The following is a 14,502-nucleotide window of genomic DNA, read 5'->3' as shown; positions in this document are numbered from 1 at the left end:
TCCAAACCGGACAGCTGGTACTGGAACTTCAGACTGGACAGTGGGCACAGGTGCTGGCACATCAGGCAGAACAGCAGGTACTGGCACAACAGTCTGAACAGCAGGTGCATCGGATTGGATAGCAGGTACTGGAACTTCAGATTGGACAGTGGGCACAGGTGCTGGCACAGCAGGCTGAACAGCAGGTACATCGGACTGGATAGCAGGTACTGGAACTTCAAACTGGGCAGCTGGTACTGGAACTTCAGACTGGACAGTGGGCACAGGTGCTGGCACATCAGGCTGGAACAGATCAGCTGGTGGGGAGGCAGGATTGGATACTGGCATGATGGTATGGGTTGGAAAAAACTTCCGCTTCTTTTTGCTTTTAGCCACTAGGGATCTATAAGTGGGTACAGGGCTGTAGGTAGGGAATGCAGCTGGTAGAAGCGAAGAGTGAAAGGATGGCAAGACAGAGGGAGTAGGTTTTGAAGGGAGATTTAGTGGAGCTGATGAAGGCAGTTGAGAAGCATCAGGGGAGTTAAAGGCAGGGTAGGTGCAGCAGGAGGAAACAGGGTACTGGTATTTCATTGGTAGAGAAGTATATTTGGAGCTAACAGAAGCTGAATGCAACAGACTTGACCAGGCCTGTATTAATGATTGCACTGCATCAGGTTTGCACTTGGCTTGTCTGACCAGAGACTGCACTGATTCAATGCATTTTGCAAGCACCTGCTGGGGACAAGCTGAATATTGTTCAAAAAAGAATGCTGAGTCATCCTCCAACAGCCAAACTAAAGATTCTACCTGAGCTGCACTAAAAGGGGGTGTATAGTCATCACCTCCCTCAGCGACATCAGACAGGGCCAACTCAGTACAGATCCAAATTAATGGTTGCACATCTTCAAACAAAAAACTGCCTTGCTCAATAAAAACATGAGCTAGGCGCATGCCTTCTAACAACTGTTCCCTAGTGTATGCAGCCAATGTCTGATAACAAAGGTCTCTGTCATCAGTTGCCAGGAGTGATAAATACAAAATACTTTCAAAATCCATATTTCAACAATAGCTGGGACTCAGGCCCCAATTCCCAGGTGCAACCGATCTGATTGTATGGCTTCAGTATTCTGTCGGGGATGTTATACACAACATCCAATGCAGGTGATCAGATCGCTGGGCTGCACCAAGGAATCAGGGACAAACGAGTAAATAAAGAAAGTATGTTTATTATAATGATAACGATACACGTGAAAACAAGACAGCAAACCAAAAACAAGAAAATGGTGAAAACACAGCAAACCCCCAAACCAACCTAACTATCTATCTAACTAATATAATACACAAGCAAGGAAACCAACATGCAAAATATAAGGCATGGGCCAAAGCGACAAGGGAACAGAAACCAGGAATAATGAAGCAGACCAAGGAGCAGGTAACAGGGAACAGGAAACAGGGTTCAAGGACAGGATACACAAACGGGGTTCAGGAACAAACAGGAACAGGCTGGAACAAGAGCAGGTACTGGCAGGGACAAGGGCTAGCAGAGGAATACTGAAGCACTGGAGGTTAGTTCAGGGCGGGTTTATATAGTCCAGCAAAACCATGACAGGTGTGCTTGATGGCAAGTCTGCAGACCAGGCAGGGAGACCCCCGCTGGTGGCCACTGGAATTACACCCTTTTGGTGCTGAATGTAATAGTGCCACCAGCAGGAGAAACCGGAGATGACACCGTTCCTGACATATACATTTGTGGGTGAGGCAGAGGGTCTTGAAAGTGATTCGGTTCTTTACGGTTAGCCAATGTAGGCTCCTCAGGGAAGGGGAGATGGATTCCCAGGGTTTTTTTCCTATTAACAGTCTTGCCGCCGTGTTTTGGATGAGTTGCAAGCGTGCAAGCTGATATTGGGGTAGTCCTATGTAGAGGGAGTCTGGAATTGATGATTGTTCCAACTACTGCTGCTTTGTCCTCTTCTTGGACGAAGGGGATGAGTCTACGTAGCAGGCGGAGGAGATGGTGAGATCAGCTGACTACTGATCCTATTTGTGCATCCATTGACATTTCTGAGTCAAAAATGACTCCGAGACTCTTGGCTTTGGTGCTTGGAAAGATGGTCTGTCCAAAGATGGTGGGCGGTGTCCATGGGGTCTTAGTTTTGGAATTTTAGTTTGCGTGTAGGAGAAGAAGCTCTGTTTTTGATCCGTTGAGTTTAAGAGAGCTAGTGGTCATCCAGTCATCTATCAAAGTGAGGCATTTTTCTAGTTGCTGATGATGGTCTTTTTCTTCGTTGATGAGAAGGTAGAGTTGGGTATCATCAGCGTATGAGTGGAAGCAGAGGTCCGATTTTCTGATGATTTTGAGGAGTGGGTGGATGTAGATGTTGAAGAGCACTGGTGACAAGGGAGAACCTTGAGGGATTCCACAAGAGATTGCGTGGGTTTAGAGGTGAAAGCTCCTAGTTTCACTGTCTGAGAGCAATTTCCTAAGAAGGATGCGAACCAGTGTAAATCTGAATCTGTGACTCCTGCTACTTCTGTGAGGCGGATGAGTAGAGTATTGTGGTCCACTGTATCGAACGCTGCACTGAGGTCCAACAGTACCAGAAGACATGATTCTCCATCATCAGCTGCTTCGAGGGCGTCGTCCCATATTTTGAGAAGTGCCGTTTCTGTGCCATGGCCTGGGCGGAAGCCTGATTGCAGAGGGTCCAGAAGTTTGTGCGTGTCCAGGTGGTGTTGAAGCTGTTGTACTACTGCTTTCTCGATAATCTTGGAGATGTTGTTGAGGCTTTTTATCGGTCTGCGATAGTTAGGGTCCTTAGGGTTGAGGTTGGGTTTCTTTAGGAGGGGTTTGACGATGCCATGTTTGAGGGCGATTGGAACAGTCCTTTCTTTGAACGACTGGTTGATGAGGTGTGTTATAGTGGGAGCCAAGATGTCGGAACATTCTTTCAGGAGTTTTGTGGGAATGATGTTGTTTGGTGATGTGCTGTCTCTGAGGCTTCTGATGATGTTTTTGGTGGTGTCAGTGGTGATTGGGATCAGTGAAAAATTTGTGGAATCCATCTGCCCTTAGCTTAGGCAAGTAGGCAGGAAGATGTGCTTAGCTGAGAAAGAGTCTCCCCCCGCTTACTCCAGGTGAAAGAAAAAAAAAATGCTCATGAAAACTCTTTGGAAGTATGACATCATTTTGGCCTAGGGGAAGCAACTGAAGACAGTTTAGAACAAGTAAATATAATATACCTTCCTATCAATTTACTAAGGCTAGCAGTATAAGGATTAACAATAGTTTACGTTGGTTGAAAAAATTTAGTTCTGCTTTAAATTACAAACGATCAGAGTTTACATACTGTTTGGAAAAAACAAGGATAACAGTCATTATACGTTGCCTTCTCTCATCATTGTCGATGCAAACCATGACATAAAATAATGTTCTTGTGCCACTATTTTACTGTTTTATAGATAGTGCTAATCCCCGGAAGGGCAGCTGAGAATGACACAGGTTCTCCCAAAGGGGTACAGAAGCTGCCAGTAGCAAGCATAGTTCCACACACACAGACTAGAGTTGGGCCGAACAACCCAGTTCAGTTCGCACCAGAACTCCCAAACAGAGAAAGAGTTCTGACCCAAACCGCAAACCCAATTAAAGTCTATGAGACACGAACCCGAAAAATAAAAAATCAAAAGTCCCCATTTTGAAGGCTTATATGCAAGTTATTGGCCATAAAAAGGGTATGGGGTCCGGGTACTGCCCTGGGGACATGTATCAATGGAAAAATTCCCAACACAGCTAGACGACTGACCATGCTGTGTTCTCACGGATAGTGTGGTCAGTTTTTATTAGGAAATCAGAGGGATTAGCAGGCACACCATCGATTTCACACAAAGGAAGCAATACAAAAAGAACAGGATACTTTTTTATACAAATACATAATACAGCCGCCACGTATCAGGAATATGAAATATAGGGTTTATATATTCTCTAATGGGAGTGGAGGCCAGAGAAAGATATCAAAACACATCAGTATGCAAGTTGTAGTGGGCCAAAAATGCCATTAGATATCAGCGTACATCAAGCAATAGTAACCAGATATAATTCAATACAACAACAGAAAAAATACAAATAGGTTGGACAGAACAGGCAAAGTGAACTAAATAAGCCAAAAGATAATAGTGTTGGAAGCAGAATCAAGAGTACAGAGTACAAGAGTGCAGGACAGCCATCAGAAATGTTTGTGCCCCTTACACAGCTTTAGGCCTGCCCCCCCCCGAGCCTGACCACCAACATTCCCCAGGGCTTGCCCACGGGCATCCCACTGAATCCGCACTCCAGCCACCCCACCTGTACGCACTCAGCCCCCTCACACCTGTACATACTCAGTCCCCCCTGAATCCTGTATATATGTCAGCCCCCACACCTGTATATATGTCAGCCCCCGTCACACCTGTATATATGTCAGCCCACCTCACACCTGTATATATGTCAGCTGCCCCTCACACCTGTATATATGTCAGCCCCCACACCTGTATATATGTCAGCTGCCCCTCATACCTGTATATATGTCAGCCCCCACAGCTGTATCTATGTCAGCTGCCCCTCACACCTGTATATATGTCAGCCCCTCACACCTGTATATATGTCATCCCACACACCTGTGTATATGTCAGCCCCTCGCACCTGTATATATGTCAGCCTCCCTCACACCTGTATATATGTCAGCCTCCCTCACACCTGTATATATGTCAGCCCCCCTCACATCTGTATATATGTCAGTTGCCCCTCACACCTGTATATATGTCAGCCCCTCACACCTGTATATATGTCATCCCACACACCTGTGTATATGTCAGCCCCTCGCACCTGTATATATGTCAGCCTCCCTCACACCTGTATATATGTCAGCCTCCCTCACACCTGTATATATGTCAGCCCCCCTCACATCTGTATATATGTCAGTTGCCCCTCACACCTGTATATATGTCAGCCCTCACACCTGTGTATATATCAGCCCCTCACACCTGTATATATGTCAGCCCCCTCATACCTATATATATGTCAGCCCCCCTCACACCTGTATATATGTCATCCCTCACACCTGTATATATGTCAGCCCTCACACCTGTATATATGTCAGTCCCCATCACATCTGTATATATGTCAGTTGCCCCTCACACCTGTATATATGTCAGCCCTCACACCTATATATATGTCGGCCCCTCACACCTGTATATATGTCAGCCCCCCTCACACCTGTATATATGTCAGCCCCCCTCACACCTGTATATATGTCAGCCCCCTCACACCTGTATATATGTCAGCCCTCACACCTGTATATATGTCAGCCCTCACACCTGTATATATGTCAGCCCTCACACCTGTATATATGTCAGCCCCCTCACACCTGTATATATGTCAGCCCCCTCACACCTGTATATATGTCAGCCCCCACACCTATATATATGTCAGTCCCCACACCTGTATATATGTCAGCCCCCCCTCACACCTGTATATATTTCAGCCCCCCACACCTGTATATATGTCAGCCCTCACACCTGTATATATGTCAGCCCCCACACCTATATTTATGTCAGTTCCCACACCTGTATATATGTCAGCCCCCCTCACACCTGTATATATTACAGCCCCCCACATACACACAAAGCTCTGGCCCCTCTCTGTACACAAACAGCCCCCCTCCCTTTCCTTCACCGCCCCTACTTGTAAAGAAGGTCTTCCTACCTAGTTCCAGCTCTTGTTTCCACAAAGCTGTCATGTTGCTGACACACAGAAGAGCTGCAGCCAATCAGACTACATAACACAGTACAGGCAGCTCACACGAGGGGTGCACATGCACATAGAAGCCAGAGGAGGCAGTAAAGAGCTTGATGTCTGAGCTCAATAACACAGAGCAACAGAAGCTGCTGAGATTGTATCTATATTGCACAGCATGGCTCCCCTTCACCCGAAACTGCCTTCTCCTGGCCGTGCTGGGCAACTCGGGCACTGGGGTCCCTTACAGTTGTATCGGCTGTCCACCCCTGATGGCGGCCCTGCAGGAGTGTGAGGTGGAACAGAGCCCCAGGGTGATAGATACAGTGTTGCCAGCAGTGAAAAAACACTGCAATTATTTGTAGAATAAATGAAGGTGTGTATTGAATGTACATGCTTTCATAGTAGCAGGATTGAACAGTACTTTCACCGAGGGTGGGATTCATCAGAAAGTGACATCAGTAGGGAGTGTGAGAATCAGAGAAATTGATTGCCTGATATCCACTTTGGAAATTGGAGCCATGGGTGTCCATGTCAGCACCGCTCAGCACAAGTAGATTTAAAAATTAGAAGCTGTGACCAAAATACATCAAAGTCCAAAAAATCAAGCATTGTAAATGCTGACTTGCAGGTTTTTTAACTTTCTTAAAAATGTTTCATTCGTGTGCAATATGCCTCTGAACTTGCTGGCATATTTGACTAATTCAAAAGTCAGTTCCCTAGCACATCTCCCTCCATCCTTGCATGTCACAGTCCTCTCCTCTTCTGGGAATGACTAGTTACTGCCTGTGCTGGCCCAGCTTCACCACCCCTCCCCTCAAGTCCCTACATAACCTTTTATGTAGCTACCTGGGGAGGAGGGAATATAGCGTGTCACTAGAGAGAACAGAGGCTCTATTACTTTCAGCCAGATGTTTTATGGTAGTGAGATTTAAGGATAATCAAGGCAAAGCAATGATGAGCAAGCAGAACCATCATGTAACATAGTAAGATAAATGTTCTTCTCTGTGAGATGTAGCACCCTCTGGCATGCTACTGGTGTTAGCGCAGAGCAAATGTTAGTTATGACTCATGGCAGGTTTGTGAGTCAGAAATTGGGTCAAGGTTACTGCAGGTCAGGCTGGATGGCTCTAGAGAGGCAGGTCTCTGGTATCTCCCCCTAGATCTGGAAGCTTATAGAAGCTTCTAGAAGTTAGGGGGAGTAGGCCAGGAGGTACTGATCTGCATACTTGAGGGAACTTGGCCAGTCTCCAGGCAGAATGTCCTGGCAGGCTGGCTGAGTCAGACCTTAAATATGGTGGAGCCATGTCAGCAAAGGGGTCGGGTGGAAGATGGAGTGTTGAGGAGGCTACTGGTGGCCTAGGAAGGGACTCCCAGGTCTGTCAGGGGCTCTGCCTCCAAGCTGGGCTTGGGCTGTCTTGGGAAGATCCTACCAGTGTTGTAGTTTGAGGAGGAATCCTGCCTAAGGAGCAGCAGGGAGCAAAGAGGACAGAGTGAGTACATCAGCACACCCAGGGATTCACAAGGGGAATGATTGCCATATGTAGCATGATTTATGAAGGACAGCGCTGTGCTTAACACTTTCTTTTTTTTTTTTTCACAATTGGTTTTATTGAAACAGCAAATTGTAATACATTTAGAAAATAATGTAATTTTTATAATGTCGAATAACTGAAAACATAGGGATATAAACATAACTCTTTCTATCCCTATCTTTGAAGCAGCCAGGTGGGCTGCTAATTCCTGCAGGCAGTGGAGTTGGGAGCAGTTCTACCAAGGAGAGGAGCTACTCCTAAATTCAGTTTAAAATGCACTGTGCTATTTTTCTAATAGGAGGCTAAGAGCTCCTAGTACTCAAGGGACTTTTTGCCGCTGATCCTGAAGGACTGAAGGTCCTTACATTGTTCAGAGGAAGGAAGTTGTCCCCATTTCTTGTTTCTGTCAAGCTGGGCATCCCATAATCCCTTTACCTCATCCAAGTTATTATCCCTAAATAAAAACAAAAAAAAAAACAAGCTCTGAGACTGACTTCTTGTGTCCGGATGCAAGTGAAAAATGCTTGTTACCTGGCTATGCAAGAATGAGGAGACAGTTACTAGCAGCCCTTGCAGTGTTAGTACTACAGAGAAATTGCATGGTAAATAATCATGTGACATGGGGCTGCGGTGCCAACCAGTTGCTGCTTTAGAAAAAAGAAAACACATTAAATATTTTTATGCAGATTATATACATCCAAAAGAATGATTTTAATTTGTAATACATTGTGAGATAAGGTGGTGGTCCGAATGCTAAATAAGAGCACAGCAGATTCTGTAATGGCACTGTAAGGGGGCCAGCAAAAAATGTGTCCACTGGCAAAGGTGGACGTGGTGGTCAGTCCTCAGGTAGGGCATCATTTCCTCTGTTTAGTGAGTTTGCCTATGCTATCCAGCCACAGCATGCAGAGGAGGTGGTGGACTGGCTTACTAAACCTTCCTCATCCTCCTTATCCTCTGTCATGCAAGCAGAGACAATGTCTTGTTGGTGGCAGACGGAAGTCACTATACCAATCAGGTAGGTCAATCACAGGAATCTCCAGGGTGTTGCAGAAGTGATCCAGATCTTCAGGGACTCTTAAACTTGCTGCGCGACCTTGGTTGGTAGCTGAGAGGCAAAAGGGAATTTACAGCAGTAGCTGATAGATTTAGAGCGTAAGAGGTCTAAGAGGGGTCTCAGCTCTTTTCTGCGTTGCAGGGTGATGTTTGATAAATCTTGGTAGATTTTGACTTCTGCACCATGGGACATTATGCGGCCTCTGTTACGTGCTTTCCTTAGGATTTCTTCTTTTTGAGGAAAGCTGACAAAACAACATACCACATCCCTTGGAGGATCAGTGTCTCTGCCTCGTGGTCTGAGCGCTCTATGTATGTGCTCCATTTATATTGGGGCATCTTGAGGCCTTTCCAGGAGGTCATTAAAAAGGGCTATTGTGGCTTGGGCGAGCCTATTAATACTTTCAGGCATGCCTCTTACCCTTAAGTTGTGAGACCTGCCGCGGTTCTCGAGGTCTTCTAGGTGGCGGTGAAGCTGTCGCAGATGTATGGCATGTAACTCAGTGACTTGCTGCACCTGGCAGAGAGAGGCATCATGGCGGGTTTCTGTTCTTTCTACTTCCCCCACTCTAGCGCTGATGTCATGTAAGTCTTCTCTGAGGTCGGAGATGGCTGCCCACAGTGTATTCTTAATGTCGGCAGCGATCTCATGGACATCATTCGAGCTTGTGGCTCTCGTCTCTTGAGCTCGGAGGAGCTGGGGCAGAGCTTGTATCCTGTGAAAGGAGTGGACTTCTGCTAGAGGAGCGGGATCTCCGGGAGGTGCCCTGTGATGCAGACATGTTGTCCCGCTGCTGCAGAGTGCAGAATAACTCCCGAATATTCCCGCTTAGCTGGGTTCCCTGATCTCTGGCTGATCGGAACCTGGTGGCAGAAGCACTGCGGTGTGTTCTCCCTGACATTTGGTGAGAGAAGCATCCATTGGTTAATATGCAGGACCTCGGGATATCGGAGCCCTGGAGTTAAGCGCCCAATCTCGGACCAGGACCAGAGCACGCCCCAGAGACATTTTATAACCCTATTCAAAAGAGGGACATTTTATAACTGCATTCAATAGAGAGCTCACCTTTCCCTCATGTGTTTTCTTCTAATGCTCTGATATTCACATTTCACTGAACATGGGGTTGCAGGACACCAGACACCATGACTCTTGTTGCTGTGACAGCTATAAGTGACCCACTGGCTTACGGGCTTCACTTCCCCAAGGAGCTGCAAATACTAGAGTTGGTTTTGAAATTTGTATAGTGTTTGATTCGTACTGAATTTCATAAATTCAGATGTAATGGATTTTATGAATTCAGATGTTCTTAGCTGAATCCAAATTTCAGCATTATTTTTGGCAGTTTCTATTACCAAAAGGCTTCTGGAAGAAAGTGATCAAAGGCTGCTCCCAAGGCTATTTTTTGCCTTATATCTACTTTGCTGTTTCCTGGGCACCCTTAGGTTGACTGCCAGTACCACCAGGTCGTACCCTCCTATTTTATAAGCTCCGGTGACTTTTTTTTTAAATTGCTCATGCTGTTTTTCGGTCCTGACATTATATCAGAGAGAGCTGCCAGGACTCTCCCAAACCATTCTACACAATTCTGTATTTTTTGTTTTTTTTTGTAACTGAAATTCATATTTCAAATTTCTTTTTGATTTTCTTTTTTTAGGTTTGCTAATTTTTTTTTCTTTTTTTTTTTTTAGGTTTGCTATTTTTTTAAATGTTTGGCCAAACTACAATTGATCAAACGTCTCTCCTCTTTTGTTTCCAAAAAGAACTGAGGCACTCTGCATTCGTGAATTTTGCCATTTGCCTGAATGTTTGCATTTATCTACTCCTTTAGAGGAGCATGGCACGTGGTGTGTCCTATGCCTAAATACATTTGCTAATAGGTGTCCCTCGTTCCCATCTCAAAAAGTTGGGAGGTATGTGCACATGAAAGCACATATGATTACACAGAGGCATGCAGGGAACAAGAAAAATATGACAAAGGTTCTAATTCAGTTAATGTAGTTTACAAAAAAGGGTATGCTAGCCAAAAGGCTTTACTAAATTCCATCCTTGTACCCAGCTGCACCCCACCGGCTTGAGGATGGCTCATGAATTGACTAATTCTGATTCAGATTCAGAATACTTTATTAATCCCAAAGGGAAATTATTAATATACAGTTACATTCAACTAAACAACACAAAATCACAATATCATACGACTGTATGACACAATAACAAGAATTAAAATGAACAATTAGAACAAGTCATTATATACAATAACCATGAATTAAAATAAACAAATTAAAACTAAATTAGCACTATACTGTAATAAATCAGCCATTGTATTAAAATATGACATAGAATAATAATACCGATTGAAAAATAACAGGAGATCAAACTACAAAATGCAAACATTGCACCACTTTCTCTAAACATTAAAGTGGTATTAAAGGTTTGGCTTATTTATAAAAAAAAATAACAAACATGTAAAATTGACCTGCTCTGTGCAATGGTTTTGCACAGAGCAGCCCCAATCCTCCTCTTCTCGGGTCCCCCTGTCGGCACTCCTGGCTCCTCCCCCTCGACCAGTGGCCCCATAGCAATCTATTTGCTATGGGGCAATGGTGCATGCTCAAACCCGAGCCCTGCTCTCCATAAGACACATAGAGCCGTGGCTCAGCCCCGCCACTCATTCCTCATTGACTCACTGGCTATAACTGCCAATGCATCCCGCTGCTGTCTTAGCCCATGAGAAGAGGGAGTTCTGGGACAGCCAAGGCTCTCATGCACATTGTTGGATTGAGAGTGAGTTCAGGTGAGTATTAGGGAGGAGCAGCACACAGAAGGTTTTTTACCTTCGTGCACAGAAGGGAAGCGGCTGTGGAGGGGTCCTCAACACTGAACAGCTAAAGGGAAGAAGGTGATCCTCATCTGGGAATAGATTCAATCTCTACAAGGGACTGTGGGCCAGGAGTTGGTGTTTCCTATGGTTCTCCACTTTAGGGAGAGGTGAATGGTGAAGAGACAGTGATCTTTCCCCTGTGACAGTGATCTTTCCCCCTTTCTTTCCCCTTGATATGGCATATTTGTTAGATGCTGACATAGACCGAGAAATTCAGTCTGCTTTCTCCTGTGAACAACCCACATCAAATAGTGGTGAGGATTCACTTCAGACCCTGTTCAGAAACCATAAAAAATTAACTATTTAGTTTCTGAACAGGAAATGGGATATCTCTTCTCTGAAATCCCACACTGAAAATGGTATAATACCACAGGGTCTGAGAGAACGAGTCACCCCAGCCGGGCATCTCCATACTCCTCGTTTCATTGAGGCATGGAAGGCTAGCTGTGTGAAACGTGGTATTGAGATTATGCAAATGATTGTTAATGAGGAACAGTTTCAATTAGACGAACCTGGTTTTTTAACCATATATTTTTTGATTGGTGTTAAAGTGTATTTTCAATAAATAGCATTTATACATAATTTTTGATAATTGCCTGTTCCTCTTTGATGAATTCTTTTTTCTCTTCCCCTTTTTTCTCTTGATATGCGCAACTAATTCAGAGGAACGTACCTATTATATGGCCCTGGTGCCCCTGGTATATGCAATTATCTGGGCGAATATACAACTGTACCTTTGCTCACCATTACCATAATATTTAGCAGTGCCGTAAGTTCTTTTATACCCCCCTGATATTTCTCTAGTATGACTTGGCCCTGCTTTCACATACACCAATCGGTACCCTCCACCCCATTTTTTATTCTGTGGGTCCATTCATAGGTGCATATTTCTATTACTGTTTTCTTTTTCCTTCTTTCCCCTTGATATGGCATATTTGTTAGATGCTGACATAGACCGAGAAATTCAGTCTGCCTTCTCCTGTGAACAACCCACCTCAAATAGTGGTGAGGATTCACTTCAGACCCTGTTCAGAAACCATAAAAAATTAAATATTAAGTTTCTGAACAGGAAATGGGATATCTCTTCTCTGAAATCCCACATTGAAAATGGTATAATACCACGGGGTCTGAGAGAACGAGTCACCCCATCCGGGCATCTCCATACTCCTCGTTTCATTGAGGCATGGAAGGCTAGCTGTGTGAAACGTGGTATTGAGATTATGCAAATGATTGTTGATGAGGAACAGTTTCAATTAGACGAAATCAATGCGGAAATAGATGTAAGTGTGGGGTTACTTGAACCCTTCAAGACTGACTCCTCTTTTGAAAAATATAACAAACTTCTCAAAAAAGAAGTTTAAAAAACACAAAGAAATTTGAAAATTCATAAACAGGAGAAGTTCAAACAAAATCTACTGGATCTTGAACGTGGTGATCTATTCGATCCCACGATCCATAGAGGCAGAAGCAGATCATGTAAAAGCAGGGGAAGAAGCAATCCTCATAGCTCTAAAATTAATCATAAAAAATACTCATCTACTGACAGTGACAGTGAACATAAAGACCTCTCTGTGACCTTTTTAGAGAAGGGTCAACCCCCCTTAGACAGCCCCACTACAACTACAGGAAAAACCAAACCAAAAATAAAAGACAAGACATAGACACATCAGTCTCCATCCCGTCAGGGAAGGACAAGGGAAACACGCAAAAGCCAGCGACAATTGAGGAATCAAACACGCAGAACATAGAAGAATCCCCCATTATATGTCATTCTACTTCCTTTGTCTCCCCTCATGATATGAAAGTGCTTAACCTTACTCAGTTCCCGCTTAATGCTCTACCACCTCTCATTATTGAAGAAAGGCCTCTCCTTCTCCCCCAAATCAGGGGGAGATGGAGTCCCCTTGTTAAAGGGGGCTTCCAGAATACGATAAGCCCCCCGCTTGCAGACCCCCACAACCACCGGCCAGGGTTGTGGGGATGAGGCTCTTGTCCTCATCAACATGGGGACAAGGTGTTTTGGGGGGCTACCCCAAAGCACCCTCCCAATGTTCAGGGCATGTGGCCTGGTACGGTTCAGGAGGGGGGCCGCACTCTCGTCCCCCCCTCTTTTCCTGCGGCCTGCCAGGTTGCACGCTCGGATAAGGGTCTGGTATGGATTTTTGGGGGGACCCCACGCCGTTTTTTTTTTTTTTTTGGCACGGGGTTCCCCTTAAAATCCATACCAGACCTGAAGGGTCTGGTATGGAATTTAGGGGGACCCCCATGTCATTTTTTCTAAATTTTGGCCGGGGTTCCCCTTAATATCCATACCAGACCTGAAGGGCCTGGTATGGAATTTAGGGGGACCCCCACGTCATTTTTTTTTTTAAATTTTGGTTCGGGGTTCCCCTGTGGGGAATTCCCATGGCGTTTTTTATCAATGAACTTCTATGTGTATTGTCGGACGACAATGCAATAGCCGCGAGTAGATTTAAATGGGTTTTTTCCTTCGAAATGTCATTTTGCTGTCAGACTGTTCTAAACACAGGAATCATGCGCCCCTTTACAGGCATACTATAGACACCCCCCAGCTACGAAATTTAAAGGGATATTACACTTTTATTGTTTGACTTTAAGCATTATTAAAATCACTGCTCCTGAAAAAACGTCAATTTTTAAAACTTTTTTTTGCATTGATCCATGTCCCCTGGGGCAGGACCCAGGTCCCCAAACACTTTTTATGACAATAACTTGCATATAAGCCTTTAAAATTAGCACTTTTGATTTCTCCCATAGACTTTTAAAGGGTGTTCCGCGGCATTCGAATTTGCCGCGAACACCCCAAATTGTTCGCTGTTCGGCGAACTTGCGAACAGCCAATGTTCGAGTCGAACATGAGTTCGACTCGAACTCGAAGCTCATCCCTACTGACGATCAATATGAGAATGAAGTAAGGAGACTGATTGGTGATATATCCACCTACCGTAAACTCCACTCCAATCCCTTCCCTGCCATTGTTAATGCTCTCAACTATATGTTGAGCTTTGGCTTGGAAGAAAAACTGATTACAAGGAAGGAATTCAATTACCTACGGGTACTGCAGTTTAACACCCCAACATTTTATATCATACCCAAACTTCATAAGTCCCTGCACAACCCACCCGGCAGACCCATAGTGTCTGCTGTCAACGGTCCCCTTGAAAAGATTGGAAAATTTATTGATGCACCCATAAAGGAATTGGTATATGATTTACCCTCCTATGTACAAGATACCAGGGATGTACTGTTGCAGCTGGACACTATG

Source organism: Aquarana catesbeiana, linkage group LG09, assembly GCF_042186555.1.
Source record: "Aquarana catesbeiana isolate 2022-GZ linkage group LG09, ASM4218655v1, whole genome shotgun sequence".
Classification (NCBI taxonomy): Eukaryota; Metazoa; Chordata; class Amphibia; order Anura; family Ranidae; genus Aquarana; species Aquarana catesbeiana.
Note: the sequence above shows the minus strand (reverse complement) of the source record.